Raw genomic sequence first — 19,132 nt, 5'->3', positions numbered from 1 at the left:
TCTCCTGAACTGCCAGGCAGGTTCTTTACCACTAGCACTATCTGGGAAGCCCTGGAATATGGCATAAATGAGCCTATCTATGAAACAGGAACAAACTCATAGACATAGAGAGTAGACTTGTGGTTGCCCAGGCAGAGAAGGGGAAGGGAGAGGCATACACTGTGAGATTGAGGTTGGAAGATGAAATTATTACATTTACAGTGAGTAAACAATAAGGTCCTACTGTATAGCACAGGGAATTATATCCAATATACTATGATAAGACATAAAGAAAAGATATTAAATGTGTGCATATAACTGAGTCACTTTACTGTACCACAGAATTGGCACATTTTAAATCAACTATACATCAATAAAAAGACACTGGATTAGAAGGTCATATTGCATTAGGGTCCCACTTTACTCCAGAATGATTTCAGCTTAATTTAACTGATTATATCTGCAACAAATTTAATTCCAATGAAGTTCACACTCTGAGGTATTTGAGGGGATGGTCAGGACTTCAATTTATGAATTAACAGAAATAATTAAACCCATGACACTTGTTTTGGACAATGAGATGATAGCAAATTTAAAGAAGCAGAGATTTGAAAAGTGCTTGTGCTTTGGAACTTGCTCTGTTACTGCCTTTAAAGAATTCCCACTAGCACCATGTAAACAAGCGTCGACTAGTCTGCTGGATGATGAGAAAACCATGACCTTGTTGCCCCCATGACAAATTTACAACTAACCTCCATTAGCAGAGACACTCAGCTGACTGGCACCTGACCTCGGTGAGACAGTCTAGGAGACTAGCAGAGCCACCAAGCTAAACTCAAGTCAAATCACATTTTTAGTTGAAAGAAGTCTGTTGTTTTAAGACACAAATTTTGCAATGTTTTGTTATACAACAGCGGATAACTTATTGTGTTTTAGGAATATTTGAAGACACCAGTCAATTTCCAACATTCAAATTTTAAAGCTTTTGCATGAATAGCTTATTGCTGTACCCAACAAGAAAATTTGGCCTGGTTAATCTAGCTGCTACTCAGGCTTCTCTCCTTCCTTTTCGCTTCTGTTTCAAGGAAGCCTCCTGGAATGAATAAAGTGATTTTTTACAAAAGAAAGTTCTGTAAATTGCCTTGTTGTACTTTTTTTAGAGAAAGATGGAGAAGAGAGAGGCTTCTTTCTCAATGCTATTATTTCTTTCTACATTCTAGATAACTATCATTCAAGGATTATCGATTGTCTATTTAATAATCAGCAAATCCTTAATTCAGCAAGTTTATTTAGCATCTATAGGCTGCAAGGTGCTTATATAAAAGATTTTGAATATACTTGCTATATTAGGTAGAGTTATCTACCTATCAGATTTTACAACATAGACTCATAATCTCAGAGAGGACTCTAAAATGTTATTTGTTTTAACATGTTATCAATGCAGGAATATTCTCTATGTCTTTCCCAACAGGCAATCTTTACTCCTCTTCTTGCATCCTTCTCATGGTGAAAGGCTCTTTATCTCATGAGAAAGCCAATTTTAGTCTAGCATAGAGTTGCTTGTCAGAAAATATTGCCTTCTCTTGATCTCAACTATTCCTTCTCTGACTTCCCAGGTCCCCCAAGGCTCTGTCTTTCAACCCTTTTTGCTACAGAATATCTATTTCCTCATCATGGGACAGCTCTTAGAACAGTCTAACTGTATAGACCTAACAATATTTCTTCTCTAAAAAGAAATGTTCGGATACATCCAAAGCTCACCAACATTCTTAACAATTTCCAGAACAACTGGAGAGAGTATTAGAAAGAATGACTTGGGAGAAAACAGAATTAACTTCAGACAGAAATATAATGAAATAATGATAGTTGCTACTGCTGTGGGTGCCCTTTCTGGGGAAATATTAGTGAGGTGATTGAGAGGAGTGAACTTTAAGTCCAAGTTAATGCCTTTAACAAGAAATGTACCTCCCAAATTATCAGAATATCTAGGGATTATTTTTCAGTTTGTTCTCAAAGGTGAGCCTCTTTGAGAAGTTGGCTGTTAGAGATGATGCTGACAAAATGAACCTTATTTCCTATGAACTTTTACTCAAGAGACAGTAAGTAAAATGTTCCCTTCGCTGTATTACTCTAGAGGGCAGATTTAAAGGAAGTTTATGATTGTTTCTGTCAGTGAAGATCATGCTCTTTTTCTTGGTCTTCGACCTAAACTGTGTCCAGCAGAGGAGTGCTTCTATCTTGGACATTGCTGGAAAAAAGCAGACACTTTTTCTGGAAATAAACCCAGTTTAATTAGTGGCTGACTCAGCTTCAGTGCCCACTTACTTTGAAGAATGTTAAATTAGGAAATAAGTTCACAAATCACCATATTGAAGTTGTTGCTGTTTTGTCACTCATTTGTGCCCTATTCTTGGCCACCCCATGGGCTGCAGCATGCCAGGCTTCCCTGTGTTCACCATCTGCCGAAACTTGCTCAAACTCACGTCCATCGAGTCACTGATGTCATTTAACCATCCCGTCCTTGTCGTCCCCTTCTCCTCCTGACTTCAATCTTTCCCAGCATCAGAATCTCTTCTAATGAGTTAGATCTTCACATTAGTTGGCCATATTATTGGAGCTTGAGCTTCAATCCTTCCAGTGAATATTCAGGGTTGATTTCCTTTAGGATTGACTGGTTTGATTTCTTTGCTGTCCAAGGGACTGAAGAGTCTTGTCAAACACCACAGTTCAAAAGCATCAATTCTCCGGTGTGCAGCTTTCTTTATGGTATGACTCTCACATCCATTCATGACCACTTTTAAAACCATAGCTTTGATTAGACAGACCTTTGTCAGAAAAGTAATGTCTCTGCTTTTTCATATGCTGTCTAGGTTTGTCATTGCTTTTTGTCCAAGGAGCAAGAGTCTTTTAATTTCATGGTTGCAGTCACCATCTGCAGTGATTTTGGAGCCCAAGAAAAAAAAGTCTTTCACTGTTTCCACTGTTTCCCCTTTTATTTGCCATGAAGTGATGGGACCTGATGCCATGATCTTTGTTTTTTGAATGTTGAATTTTAAGCCAGCTTTTTCACTCTCCTCTTTCACTTTCATTGAGAGGTTCTTTACTTCCTCTTTGGTTTCTTGCCATTAGAGTGGTATCATCTGCATATTTGAGGTTATTGATATTTCTCCTGGCAATCTTGATTTCAGCATGGGCTTCAACCAGCCCAGCATTTCGCAGGTTATAGTCTATATATAAGTTAAATAAGCAGGGTGACAAAATACAGCCTTGAGGTACTCCTTTCCCAATTTGGAACCAGTCCGTTGTTCCAATTCTGGTTCTAACTGTTGCTTCTTGACTTGTATACTGGTTTTTAGGAGGTAGGTAAGGGGGTCTGGCATTCCCATCTCTTGAAGAATTTTTCAGTTTGTTGTGACCCACACAGTAAAGGATTTAGCATAGTCAGTGAAGAAGAAGAAGTTTTTCTGGAATTCTCTTGCTTTTTCAATGATCCAATGGATGTCGGCAATTTGATCTCTGGTTCCTCTGCCTTTTCTAAATTCAGCTTGAACATCTGGAAGTTCTCAGTTCACATACTGTTTTAATGATTTTGAGCATTAATTTGCTAGAGTGGGAAATGACTGCAGTTTTGAGGTAGTTTGAATATCCTTTGGCATTGCGTTTCTTTGGATTGTAATGAAAACTGACCTAGTCCAGTCCTGTGGCCACTGCTGAGTTTTCCAAATTTGCTTAAATATTGAGTGAAGCACTCTGACAGCATCATCTTTTAGGATTTGAAATAGCTGAGCTGGAATTCCATCCCCTCCACTATCTTTGTTCATAGTGATTCTTCCTAAGGCCCACTTGACTTCGCACTCCAGGATTTCAGGCTCTAGGTGAGTGATCATACCATCATGGTTATCTGGGTCATGAAGATCTTTTTTTACATAATTCTTCTGTGTATTCTTGCCACTTCTTCTTAATATCTTCTGCTTCTGTTAGGTCCACACTGTTTCTGTCCTTTATTGAGGTTGTGAGGATACAAATGCTTTCAACAGACAGAAAGGGGTCCCATTCCTGGCTCCTTCACTTATTAATCATATAAACTTGAGCAAATTATTGCTTTTTTCTTAAATCTATGTTTTTTCTTAAATAAAATGCCAATAATAATTACCACAGGGTACAAGAATGGTATGAAATGTTATTTCATTCTTTGAACATGCATACCCAACTTGTATCAAGAAGCAAAGGCCTTGAACTTCTTATAATGGTTACTATTATCAATTATTGCATAATTAAAATAGCACTCTTTAAAGTAAAGATGGCTTCTTAGAACATCATAAAAGTAGTTTTCCTTAACTAAAGCAATGGAACTGTTTTAGAGGTGTGCATTATACTATTAAAACATGGAGAAGACAGAAGAAAATGTATTAAAGGTTAGGGTTCAAATCTGAAGCAGCTTAGCTTTTGCCCAAGGAGTTTCTGAACATGTGTTATATGACCAGAATATGATGTCTGGTCTTACATGTAAGAGGTGTGAGCTTAGATAAACTTGGATTTCAGTCTTGTCATCCACAGAATAAAAGTCTTCCTCTTGTATAATATTAAATGGCTCTTTTTATATTCTACTAAAATTAAATCTTCTCACTCTCTGTTTTTCTTTTAATTATTCCCAAAGTAAGTATCTAGGCATATGTATCTCACTGTTGTAAGTATGTGAACCTTATTTCCTGTGCTCATTGGTGACAATAATTCTAATCTGTTTTATATTATGCCTCTTTCCCACTGCATACAGGATCAAGCTGAGGGTTAAAAATTATAGGTGTTTGGTGTATAGAACAAACTTTTGGACTCTGTGGGAGAAGGCGAGGGTGGGATGATCTGAGAGAATAGCATTGAAACATGTATATTATCAAGTGTGAAACAGATTGCCAGTCCAGGTTTGATGCATGAGACAAGTACTCAGGGCTGGTGCACTAGGATGACCCTGAGGGATGGGGTGGGGAGGGTGGTGGGAGGGGGATTCAGGATGGGGAAACACATGTAAATCCATGGCTGATTCATGTCAATGTATGGCAAAAACCACTACAATATTGTAAAGTAATTAGCCTCCAACTAATACAAATAAATGAAAAAAAAAATTATAGGTATTTGGTAAGCCAGTGGAGGATACAGTTGATTATGTTGAGAGAGAAGACTTAATCACACATTATACTGTGCACCCATCAAGCTCCTATCATTCAATGTATAACTTAGATGGTACATCTTCATTCATAGTTTCCTTTACCATTCTCCCCAACACACACACACATGCATACACCATGCAATAGCCTCAGGATCATTTACTCAATTTTCTGTGTGTCTATAAATGTTTTAACTTTAGCAGAGACTGGTTTCTCACTCAGTTTATTTATTTAGGTGCCTGTCACTTCTTGATTTTGAGAGCTTTGAAAGAAAGTGCATATAAATTCTAATATTACCTAGTACCTGGGTTTCAGAAAATATATATTCACTGAATGAATAATAATAATGAGGAGGATGAGAATGATAGCAGCTAAATTTATTTGAACAGTTTTTAATGTATTAGGCACTTTTCTGAGCTCTCCAAGAATTCATTTTATGGACACAACAACTCTCTGAGAGAGATACTGTTATTTTCACTGTTTTATCAATGAAAAAAAAAACAAAAACCAGGAACAGTGTATTTATTAAATAATCTGCTAGGCAATAAGATTCAGAGTTAGGGATTAAAACCTGATATTTTGTTTCCAATGAATAGTTAATTAAACTCTATTCTATGCTGTCTCTCCTGAGCAACTAAATAAATAGTTAATGAGCAAATAAAAAGGTCAGGTAGGAGATGGCAACAGTGAACACTGACATTTTAGGAATCATTGAACTAAAATGGATGGGAATGGTGAATTTAATTCAGATGACCATTATATCTACTACTTTGCACAAGAATCCCTTAGAAGAAATGGAGTAGCCTCATAGTCAACAGGAGTCTGAAATGCAGGACTTAGGTGTAGTCTCAAAAATGACAGAATGATCTCCATTTGTTTCAAAGGCAAACCATTCAACATCACAGTAATTCAAATCTATGCCTCAGCCACTAATGCCAAAGAAGTTGAATATTTCTATGAAGACCTATAAAACCTTCTAGAACTATAACCAAAAGAAAAAAAAAAAAAAAGATTTCCTTTTCATCATAGGGGATTGGAATACAAAAGTAGAAAGTCAAGAGATACTGGGCATAACAGGCAAGTTTAGCTTTGGAGTCCAAAATGGGCAAGGCAAAGGCTAACAGAGTTTTGCCAAGAGAATTCACTGGTCATAGCAAAAACCCATTTCCAACAATAGGAGAGATGATTCTGAACATGGACATCACCAAATGGTCAATACCAAAATCAGATTGATTGTATTCTTCGCTGTCAAAGGTGGAAAAACTCTGTATAGTGAGGAAAAACAGGACCTGAAGTTGACTATGGCTCAGGTTCTGAGCTCATTATTGCAAAATTCAGCTTTACATCGAAGAAAGTAGGGAAAACAACTAGACCATTCCGATATGATCTAAATCAAGTCCCTCATGATTATACGGTAGAGGTGACAAATAGATTCAAGAGATTAGATCAGGTAGACAGAGTGCCTGAAGAACTATGGACAGAGTTCATAACATTGTACAGGAGGTGGTGACCAAAACCATCACAGAGAACAAGAAATGCAAGAAGGCAAAAAAGTTGTCTGAGGAGGCCTTAAAAATACCTGAGAAAAGAAGAGAGGTGAAAGGCAGTGAAGAAAGGGAAAGACACACCCAACTGAGTGCAGTGCAGTGAAGTCGCTCAGTCGTGTCCGACTCTTTGCGACCCCATGGACTGTAGCCTACCAGGCTCCTCTGTCCATGGAATTTTCCAGGCAAGAGTACTGGAGTGGGTTGCCATTTCCTTTTCCAGGGGATCTTCCTGACTGAGGGATCGAACCAGGGTCTCCCGCATTGTAGGCAGATGCTTTTACTATGAGCCACCAGGGAAGTCCATTGAGTGCAGGGTTCCAAAGAATTGCAAGGAGAGATAAGAAAGCCTTCTTAAGTGAACAATGCAAAGAAATAGAGGAAAACAATAGAATGTGGAAAACTAGAGATGACTTCAGGAAAATTAGAGATACCAAGGGAAAATTTCATGCAAAGATGGGTACAATAAAGGACAGAAATGTCAAGGATCTAATAGAAGCAGAAGAGATTAAGAAGAGGTGGCAAGAATACACAGGAGAACTGTACAAAAAAAAGTCTTAATAACCCAGATAACCATGATGGTGTTATCTAGGTCACTCACCTAGAGCCAGACATCCTGGAGTGCAAAATCAAGTGGGCCTTAGGAAGCATTACTATGAATATAGCTAGTGGCGGTATTGGAATTCCAGCTGAGCTGTTTCAAATCCTAAAAGATGCTGCTGCTAAAGTGCTGCACTCAATATTTCAGCAAATTTGGAAAACTCGGCAGTTGCCAGAAGATTGGAAAAGTTCTGTTTTCATTCCAATCCCTAAGAAAGGCAGTGCCAAAGATTGTTCAGACTACTGTACAATCATGGTCATTTCACATAGCAAGGTGATATTCAAAATCCTTAAATCTTGCTTTAGCAGTACATGAACTGAGAAGTTCCAGATGTATAAGCTGGATTTAGAAAAGGCAGAGGAACCAGAGATCAAATTGCCAACATCTGTTGGATCACAGAAAAAGCAGGGGAATTCCAGAAAAGCAACTACTTCTACTTCATTGACTATGCTAAAGCCTTTGACTGTGTGGATCACAATAAACTGTGGAAAAATCTTAAAGAAATGGGAATACTGAAAGGTTGTTGCTGAACGATAAGACGCGGGATTCTTGGCCTCCGGAGGAGACGAATTCAATCCGGGGCCAGAGACAAGGCTGGATCGCTCAGAGCTTTTGTGTAATAAAGTTTTATTAAAGTATAAAGGAGATAGAGAAAGCTTCTGACATAGGCATCAGAAGGGGGCAAAAAAGTACCCCTTTGCTAGTGTTAGCAATGGAGTTATATACTCTGCAATGAATCCAAAGAATGTCTGGAGGTTGTAAAGACCTCATCAGACCTACTCCCATAATTTACATTTTAAGATAACAGAGCTGGCCAGAAGGTTTAATCCAGAGACTGTCCTCAGGCAGGATACATTATTGTCATATAGTCACTCACAATCTGTTAATGAAAAGAAAGGAATGGCATAAAACTTAGAATGGCACCAGATAATTCATCCCTGGCCACAAAACGATTGACTTGAATCTTGTAGAAGGGCAGATTACCAACAAATAGTTTCATTTACATAGATGAGGGGAACAATACCTGAGTAAGTAGGTTGGGTCATTTGGTGGCACCAACTTGAAGACAGAGTCTGGGGTACATTAACATAGCTTAAGACAACATTTCCATAAGAAAAAGAAATGTATTGGTTAACTCAAGGTTTGAGAGTAGTTAGCTTCAGGTGAAACCAGGTGTCATGGCAACACAGCATTTAAAGAGAAACCTCCTTTTACATTTGTATAGAGAAGAAAAAATATTGCTGGCTTGTTTCCTCCTGCCGCTTAAGAGAGATAAAAATGTCTGGCACTTGCAGCCTCTTTTCACCATTTGGAGACCCCTGGCCTTCCTGCCTGTTACCCTCTCAATACCAGACCACCTTACCTACCTCTTGAGAAATCTGTATGCAGGTCAAGAAGCTACAGTTAGAACCGGACATGGAATAACTGACTATTTCAAAAGGGGGAAAGGAGTAGGTCAAGGCTATATATTGTTACCCTACTTATTTAATTTCTATAGAGTACATCAGGAGAAATGCTGGGCTGGATGAATCACAAGCTGGAATTAAGAATGCCAGGAGAAATCAACAACCTCAGATATGCAGATGATACCACTCTAATGGCAAAAAAGCAAAGAGGAACTAAAAATCTCCTTGATGAAGGTGAAAGAGGAGAGTGAAAAGAGTAGCTTAAAACCCAATATTCAAAAAACCAAGGCCATGCCATCTGGTCCCATCACTTCATAGCAAATAGATAGGGAAAAATTGGAAATAGTGACAAATTTTATTTTCTTGGGTCCAAAATCATTGTCGATGGTGGCTACAACCATGAAATTAAAAGATTCTTGCTCCTTGATAGGAAAATTATGACAAACCTAGACAGTGTATTAAAAATCAAAGACATCACTTTGCCAACAAACATCCATGTAGTCAAAGCTATAGTTTTTCCAGTAGTCATATACGGATGTGAGAGTCAGACCATAAAGAAAGCTGAGTGTTGAAGAATTGATACTTTCGAATTGTGGTGCTAGAGAACACTTGAGGGTCCCTTGTACAAGGAGATCAAACCAGTCAACCCCAAATGAAATTAACCCTGAATATTCCTTGGAAAGACTGATGCTGAAGCTCCAATCATTTGGCCACCTGATGTGAAGAGCCAACTCACTGTATAGACTCTGATGCTGGGAAAGATTGAAGGCAAAAGCAGAAGAGGGTGACAGAGAATGAGATAGTTGTATGGCATCTCTGACTCAATGGATATGAGTTTGAGCACACTCCAAGAGATAGTGTAGGACAAGGAAGCGTGGCATGCTATAGTCCATGGGGTTGGAAAGAGTCAGATATAGCTTAGTGACTGAACAACAAAAATAGGCAAGTAGAGCCTATTGTCTTGTCCTAGAGGAATGGAAAATAGATATATATTTGGAGAGGAGAAGGAGAAAACAGTCTTGAATTTCTTCCTGGTCATTGTTGCAAAGTAGTCTGTATTGGGTGTTCTTGTTTATTTGGAAGTTGTCCTTTGGAAAGTGTGTTGCTATTTCAGAGGCAAAGGTTGAAAACTGAGATGGGGGAGGGGGAAACTGGAGACAGATATGGCATGGTTAGGATTAGTCAACAGATGCAGTGTGCAGCTCCCAAGGGGAAATGATGAACTCTGATGCACTTCACTTGGGTTGGCCTTGAGCAGAACTAACTCAGCACAAGAATGGTCTGAGAAGAAACTCATTCCTGGTAATACCTGAACTTAAGGCAGTCATCCCTCATGTTGGGGCAAACCTCACTGTGTTAAAGCAACAGTTCATGATGCATGTGTGTGTACTTTATGGAAGCATTCCTAGACAGTGAAAAAGAAAAAGATTATTCAGTAACTGGTGTCCGGTGTTGGGACTGCTGATTAACATTTGAGGAAGAATTACTCCATTTTAGTTTCCATAGATTATTAAGAATAGAAACTTTGAATGAAATAAAGGTTAAATACAGAAAAAGAATCAATATATAGTAATGTATGTTTCCATGCCACTCTCTCATTTTGCCTCATTTTTGCATTCATGTTGAAGTATGGTAGAAACCAGAAAAATATTGTAAAGCAATTATCCTTCAATAAGAAAAAATTAAAGGATGCATATTACCTGTATATGGAGAAGGAAATGGCAACCCACTACAGTACTCTTGCCTGGAGAATCCCATGGACAGAGGAACCTAGCAGGCTATAGTCTGTGAGGTTGCAAGAGTCAGACACAACTTAGCGACTAAACTACTACTACTAAACTTCGCATTAGAGAAGGAAATGGCAACCCACTCCAGTGTTCTTGCCTGGAGAATTCCATGAACAGAGTAGCCTGGTGGGCCAAAGTCCATGGGTCATAGAGAGTCAGACACGACTGAGTGACTAACCCATACACACACATTACATGTATATAAACTTTGACCTCCGCTAAAAAGGAATTCATATAATCTTTCTTTGCAACAATAAGCCTTCTAGAAATCAGTATCAGTGGGGAAATTTTAAGCTTGAAAGCCACAAAATAAATTTGAAAGAAAAGACTAACATTTAGCTACATGTAAGTTAAAAGCTTTCCCTGTAGAAATAACCAAACTTAGAAGGAAAGCAACAAGTTAGGGAAAATGATCATGTATGATAGCATATTTCTACTATAGAGAACACTCTAGCAAGGGAGAAAATAGAAAGCTTTTAACAGATAAATATGGAAAAGACATTGACAATTCATAAAAGAGAAAAAAATAGATTAAAACAAATGGAAAACTATTCAAAGAAATGTAAGTTAAAATGAGATATCATTTTTGTTGATCAAATTTATGAACATTTAAAAATCTTGTAATATCCACAACAGTTTTTATAAACTGCTAATGAAATATAAAATGGTACCACTTTTGAAAATATAGAGTCTAAATATGAAATTTTTTCTAAATAAATAATTGCAACATATAAAGTTCTACACCAAATTTTCCATCAAAGTATCATTTGTAATAATATAAATAATCAGAGTACTATTTTTTCCAAATCCTAAGGATGATGCTATTAAAGCCATGCACTCAATATACCAACAAATTTGGAAAACTCAGAAATGGCCACAGGACTGGAAAAGGTCAGTTTTCTTTCCAATCACAAAGAAAGGCAATGCGAAAGAGTGTTCAAACTTCTACGCAATTGCACTCATCTCATGTTCTAGCAAAGTAATACTCAAAAATTTCCAAGCCAGTCTTAAACAGTATGTGAACCATGAACTTCTGGATGTTCAAGCTGGATTTAGAACCAGAGATCAAATTGCCAACACCCCCTGGATCATAGAAAAAGCAAGAGAGTTCCAGAAAAACTTATACTTCTGCTTTATTGATTATGACAAAGCCTTTGGCTTTGTGGATCACGACAAATTGTGGAAAATTCTTAAAGAGATGGGAATACCAGACCACCTTGCCTACCTCCTGAGAATTCTGTATGCAGGTCAAAAAGAAACAGTTAGAACCGGACATGGAAAAACAGACTGGTTCCGAATTGGGATAGGAGTGCATTGAGGCTGTATGTTGTCATCCTGCTTACTTATGTGAAGAGTACATCATGCAAAACACTGGACTGGATGAAGATGGAATCAAAACTGCCAGGAGAAATAGCAATAACCTCAAATAGGTAGATGACACCAACCATATGGCAGAAAGTGAAGAACTAAAGTGTCTCTTGATGAAAGTGAAAGAGGAACATGAAAAAACTGGCTTAAAAAGCTCAACATTCAAAAAACTAAGATCATAGAATCCAGTCCCACCACTTCATGGCAAATAGATGGGGAAACAATGGAAACAGTGAGAGACTTTATCTTCTTGGGCCCCAAAATCACTGCAGATGGTGACTGTAGCCATGAAATTAAAAGACTCCTGCTCCTTGGAAGAAAAGCTATGACCAAACTCAACAGCATATTAAAAAGCAGAGATATTACTTTGCCAACAAAGGTCTGTCTAGTCAAAGCTATGGTTTTTCCAGTAGTCATGTATGGATGTGAGAGTTGGACTATAAATATAGTTGAGCACTGAAGAATTGATGCTTTTGAACTGTGGTGTTGGAGAAGACTCTTGAGAGTCCCTTGGACTGCAAAGAGATCCAACCAGTCCATCCTAAAGGAGATCAGTCCTGGGTGTTCATTGGTAGGACTGATATTGAAACTGACACTCCAAAAGTTTGGCCACCTGATGCAAAGAACTGACTCATTGGAAAAGATCATGAAGTTGGGAAAGATTGAAGGCAGGAGAAGAAGGGGACAAGAGAGAATGATATGGTTGGATGGCATCATTGACTCAATGGACATGAGTTTGAGCAAGTTCCAGAAGTTGGTGATGGACAGGAAAGCCTGGCATGCTGCAGCCCATGAGGTTGCAAAGAGTTGGACATGACTGAGCTACTGAACTGAACTGATTATTTGTAATACCAAAACATTCAGAAACAACTTTAATGTTAAATAATACAACGAATTTTAAAAATTGATAGTACCTAAAGAATCTGCCTGCCTAGACAGAAGACGCTATAGACAGGGGTTCAATTCCTTGGTCAGGAATATCTCCTGGAGTAGGAAATGATAACCCCTTTCAGGATTCTTACTTGGAAAAGTTCATGAACAGAGGAGCTTGGTTGGCTTCAGGTTATGGTCCATGATCAGGCACAACTGAGCACACACACACACACTCTCTCTCTAACCAATATAGTATTATTCAATAATTTAAATATTCATTCACAAATTGTAGGTTACTAATTAATTACAAAACAGAACATACAGAATTGTATCTCTATTAATATTTAAAGTATTTTTGTAAGTCTACCTACAAAAAACAAAACTGGAAAAATAACCAAAATGTTAACACGAATAGATTTATATAAATCCTTGTTTTTATCTGTCTTCTTTTCCTTGGTGGCCTAATTTCATTTAATAAGCATGTATGACTTTTATAATTAAAAAATAAATGAACATTAAATAAACCTCTTCCTGATTCTATTTTAAAAGGAGACTTCATATAAACATGGATATATAATGAGAGAGGAAATGATTCCATTAAGAAAAGACAGGCTGAATAAGATGCTGAGAATCACACCTAACACTTAGGGGGAGCATGTGAGCAATACCAATAAGTTTTAAGCAGATATTTAATGGGATGTAGAGAAGGTTTTTATTTTGTTTTGTTTTAATATAATGTTGTTTCCTTTGGTGGGGGAAAATACAATGTTTCTTTTACACACCAGCAGAATTTGCTGTTACCTCTCTTCTCTTTCTGCTATTCCAATTATGTGCAAAACACCCAGAAGGAAATAACCAGACTCTTAATTGCTTGTCTTGAAAATTCAAACCTACAAATTGATAGCAAATGCCACCTTATCAAGTAAAACTCAAAAATGTTTAATTAAGTCTCTATAAGACTCCTAGCAAACTGGAAAATATACAGAAAGGAATTGTATTTACAAGTACCTTGATTTCTAGTCACCTGTGAAGAAAACTGAGTGCCAAAAAATTGATGCTTTTGAACTGTGGTGTTGGAGAAGACTTGAGGGTCACTTGGACTGCAAGCAGATCCAACCAGTCCATCCTGAAGGAGATCAGTCCTGGGTGTTCATTGGAAAGACTGATGCTGAAGCTAAAACTCCAATATTTTGGCCAACTCATGCAAAGAGTTGACTCCTTGGAAAAGACCCTGATGCTGGGAGGGATTGGGGGCTGGAGGAGAAGGGGACGACAGAGGATGAGATGGCTGGATGGCATCACCAACTCGATGGGCATGAGTTTGAGTAAACTCTGGGAGTTTGTGATGAATAGGGAGGCCTGGCGTGCTGCAATTCATGGGGTCGCAAAGAGTTGGACACGACTGAGCGACTGAACTAAACTGTGGCATTTTATGAATTATAACAATTTCATTTTAAATTACTGTACTTGCTGTGATAATTAGAGAGGATTTTTGCAATGACACAAGGAGATGTGGAAAGCTGGGTTATTTCAACAACTACCTGTTGTCTGATCTTGAAAGTGATCAAATTAGTCAGAGCAAAGCACATTCATTTGTAACGTGTACAGATGCTGCTGGTGGTTGAACTCGCTCTTTATGGCCTTTCAAAATATGAGGCATAACCATAATTTGGAATTGTTTTATATTGTCCTCAGGCAGGGTCAAAAATAGGGGGCTGTTAGGGGAGTTGTTAGCCTCACTGGGCAACGATCTGGGAGCTTTTCTAAGCTGGGGTCGTGGTGCTAATAACCAGTCAAATCCAGCTGCCCACTTGTATGTCTCCATTTTCTTCCTCTGTGGATTGCAGAAGGTGTCACAAGTTTCACAAAGCAGCTGCATCTAAGGGCCATAAACCACCCACTGTACCCCTTGTATAATCGTTCATGCCCCAGAGCTCATCAATGGGTTTTGAAAGCTATGGTCCCTTCTAATGCATCCTTTGCTTGTGAGGAATTGCTCAGCAGAATGGGCTATTATAATGGGCACACCATATTCAGTAGATTGTCACCATCTGTTCCACCTTCCAATTACCAAAGCAAATGGAAATCAAGAGGCAAAGACATCAGAAATCCCAGATAATATTTTATGTTCATTATGTCTTTTGCCTGATGTGGGTTTTTAAAATTTCATTTGGAACACATTGTAGGATGAAGCACACTTTCTTTCTATTACAGAGACACAATTAGAATATTGGGATCCAGCACTGAGAGAAAATTACTCTTTGCAAAGTGCACGCGGGGACATTCAGCATCCTGACCTCTACTATACAGTAGAGAGTTCTGCTCAAGCTTACAGAATTCTCATAATGTTAGGTCTGAAGTGAAAGAGCAGTAACTCCCTGAGATGCCATCGTCTGGGGAACAGTAAATGGAGCTGTCCACGTAGGTACTGTGGCAGTGATGTGTTCATATTGCTGCCCAATGGGCAATGGGTTTTCAGCAAGATTGAAGCAGAATGTGAATATTCCCAGTGAAGTGATGTGTGTGCATGTGCAGGAGAGTATTGAAGGAGACTGAAGTGACAGGTCAGCAGATATGAAATTAATGCTGATTCTAAAAGAGAAATAAGATGCCAAAGATAGCACGAGTTCAAAACACTCATTTTGAGGAAAGCATGCTCCAGCAGCACACAGCATTCTGGAGATTAAACAGGCAATGGCTAAGAATGAATAATCATACTAGAGGTCCTAATGCAAGAAGCAGACATTATAAGCAGGGGAAGGCAGAATGTCGAAACCAGTGGGATACAAAATGGTTTTGAAATGGGTCATATCTATATTCTTAACTATGTGTGTTAAGAATCCACTTTTGTAGGTGAAAAGAAACTGGAGATTAGGGTAGAAACACATGTGACTAAAAGCTGGTTGTCTAGGAGTCGGTACCATCAACATAATTCTCAATACAGTGTCCTCATCTTCAATGAACAATTCTGTGTTCTTTGCAAAGTCTTATGCTAAGTGAACACTCTGCTTATCTATATAATTAGCATACTTGGCTATTATATTCAAGATTCTGTTGCTTAGAATGGGCAAAATCAGAAAACATTAGCCTCATGCTCAGTGCTGATTCATTTTGTTGAACGTTTTTCTGTCTTTATATACATAAATTGGTTATACATTTCCAAATTACTCAGCCTATTTACAAAGAACTGGCATTAACTGAATTGTCAATGTTGTTGCTGTTCAGTTGCTCAGTCGTGTCTGACTCTTTGCCACTTCATGGACAGCAGCATGCCAGGCTTCCCTGTCCATCACCATCTCCCGGGATTTGCTCAAATTCACATGCATTGAGTCAGTGATGCCATCCAACCATTGGCATCACCTCTATTGTCCCCTTCTCCTCCTGCTTTCAATCTTTCCCAGCATCAGGGTCTTTTCAAATGAGTCTGCTCTTCACATCAGGTGGCCAAAGTATTGGAGCTTCAGCTTCAGCATCAGTCCTTCCAATAAATCTTCAGGGTTTATTTCCTCAGGATTGACTGGTTTGATTTACTTGCAGTCCAGGGGACTCTCAAGAAGTCAGTTCTTATCCCTGAATTAGCCAGATTTGTGGTATGTACAGCTACCCAAGAGTAGCATAACAATAGATCTATTTCTGGGCTGGGTATGCTTGGTCCTTGATATGCTTCTGATATTAAGACAAAACCACTTGTCCTCTCCTTTTTTTTTCCCCCCACATTCTCATGAAGGAATGTAGTGCATGTATATTTCTGAAAGTTTTTGGTTAAACATTGAGAGCACAAACACAGGCTTCTACTCATTACCAGATGACTGTCTCAGAAGACTGTGTATGTAACTGTTTGTCTCCGCACAGTCAACAGGATGGGCCCTGGTGATGAGTGTTAAAAATACTCATTGCTAGCCCTTTACCCTCTCTTTTTGCTAATCATAATTTGTTTTATGTGTTTTTTGAATGAAAGGTCATTCACAGCTCTCATTTGGGACTTGCATTTATTTATTAATGTATTTATTTTATGTATTTATGTACTTAGTTTTTAGAAAATCATGTTTTTAAAAACAGCTTTCTTGAGGTCTACACATATTTAAACTGTGCAATTTTATAAATTTTGATGTATTTATACTCCTATGAAACTATCATCACAATCAAGAGAATAAACATAATTATCATTCTGGAAAGCTTTCTTGTTTTCCTTTGTAATTCCTCCTTTATGCCTCTCCCTGCTCCTCATTGCTGTTTGGCTTTTTGTCAATACAGATTAGTTTACATTTTCTAGAGTTTTATCTAAATGCAAGCGTACAAAATGCACTTCTTTTAATCAGACTTCTGTCTTTCAACATAGTCATTTTGAGATTCATCCATGCTGTTGCATGTTTCAATAGCCTGATTCATTTTTTTGTTGGTAAGCATATTATATGGATACACCACAGTTGTTTATCCATTCACCTATTGATGGAGATGTGAGTTATTACCAGTTTGGAGCTATTTACAAATAAAGCCACTTTGAACATTCATGTGTTATAGAATGCACATTTTAGTTTTCTATATTTTATATTTCACAGCGGAACTCAGACTAAATCAAGGCTTTTTTTGGCATCTGGAATGGACATTAAGGCTTTCCTGGAATTTATGAAACCATATAACAGGTGACAAGTATGTAAGCAGAAATCTGGCTCATTTATTCACTAGCTCTTTTTCCTTAATGATTTTGTTTTACGTGCATACAAAGACACTGCTATTTAACCAATAAAACAAAAATTTATTGGAAGAACCACTAAATCCAGTCTTTTATTCAATCCTGTGAAATAACATACAGAGGGACATGGGTCAAATAAACTGTTTTTCAGCAAATGATCCCATTTCTTCAATTTTAAGATGCCCATTTTGCCATATTTTAGCACTTTGAAGATGTGGCTGCATTCTTCAGTTGATGTATACATTTAATGTAGAGTTTCTATCCCCCTCTTAAATATGTATCAACTGATGCATGGGTAAACATAAATGATATACCAATATGATTGAATATTGTTCACCAATAAAAAGAAATGAAGTACTGATATATGGTACAATATAGATAGATGAACTTGAAAATATTATATGACATGGAAGAAGTCAGTCACAAAAGATGACATATTATATGATTCCATTTTTATGAAATATTTAGAATATGCAAATCTGAAAAGACAGAACGTAGACAGTAGTTAACAAGGGCTGAGGGAAGGAGCAAATGGGGAGTGACTGCTTAATGGATGCAGGTTTCCTTTTGAGGTAAAGAAAAATTCTGGAACCAGAGGTGGTGATAGTTTGTACAACATGTACATGTACTCCGTGCCACTGCAATGTAGACTTTAAGTGATTAAAATACTAAATTTTATGCTATCTATATTTTATCACAATAAAATGAAATAAAAGAATTTTTTAAAGTATTTTACATTCATGGTGTGATATATAACTGATAAGATTTAAAACCCAGGAAACCGCGTGACTTCGCATTACGTGAAAGGCAGACTGGTACCACTGGATTCCTAAAACAACTCATGTGCATGTATATAGGCATGTGTAGTATAGTCTACCTAAATCTCAAACACACTGCAGTTAAACTCATGTCTTTCACAAGCTAGGAAAGAATGGGCTCCATTGGTGTTGCTGCCTTATTTTGATTAAAATCAATAAAAGGAGTGAGTGAAAGTTGTTCAGTCATGTCTGACTCTTTGGGACCCCATGGACTATACAGTCCATGGATTTCTCCAGGCCAGAATACTGAAGTGGGTAGCCTTTCCCTTCTCCAGGGGATCTTCCCAATCTTGGGATTGAACCCAGGTCTCCCTCATTGCAGGCTGATTCTTTACCAGCTGAGCCACAGGGGAAGCCCAAGAGTACTGGAGTGGGTAGCCTATCCTTTCTCCAGTGGATCTTCCTGACCCAGGAATCAAACCATGTTCTCCTGCATTGCAGGCACTTTACCAACTGAACTATCAGGAAAGCCCCCTCCCCCAAATATAAATAAAAATACATACTTAAGAATACATAATTTATTTCAATATAGTGCAAGAGGAGAGCATTTTGGAACTGGTCAACTAGTTCAAAACCCAGGATAGCCAATTTCCAGCTCTGTGAAATGGTTATTCTAATTGGCCTTTAACCTTGCAAATGGGACATTAGACCAATATCACTTACCAGATTGAATGAGTTACGTACAAAGTGCCCAGCATAATGTCTTGGACATAGCGACAGCTTAAGTGTAATGTTTTGTGTTCTCCCCTAGCCACCCACCCTCCTGCAATACATAACCTTTAATTACATATGACAATATAAACTATTAATAACTCTTTTGCTTTTAGGAATTTAACACATGACTTATTGTGGGGACATCCTGCTTGATTCCCAGAGTTGCTATTTATCAGATACATTGCAT

The sequence above is a fragment of the Muntiacus reevesi genome, chromosome 5, assembly GCF_963930625.1.
Source record: "Muntiacus reevesi chromosome 5, mMunRee1.1, whole genome shotgun sequence".
NCBI classification, from domain to species: domain Eukaryota; kingdom Metazoa; phylum Chordata; class Mammalia; order Artiodactyla; family Cervidae; genus Muntiacus; species Muntiacus reevesi.
This window is presented reverse-complemented; position numbering follows the sequence as displayed.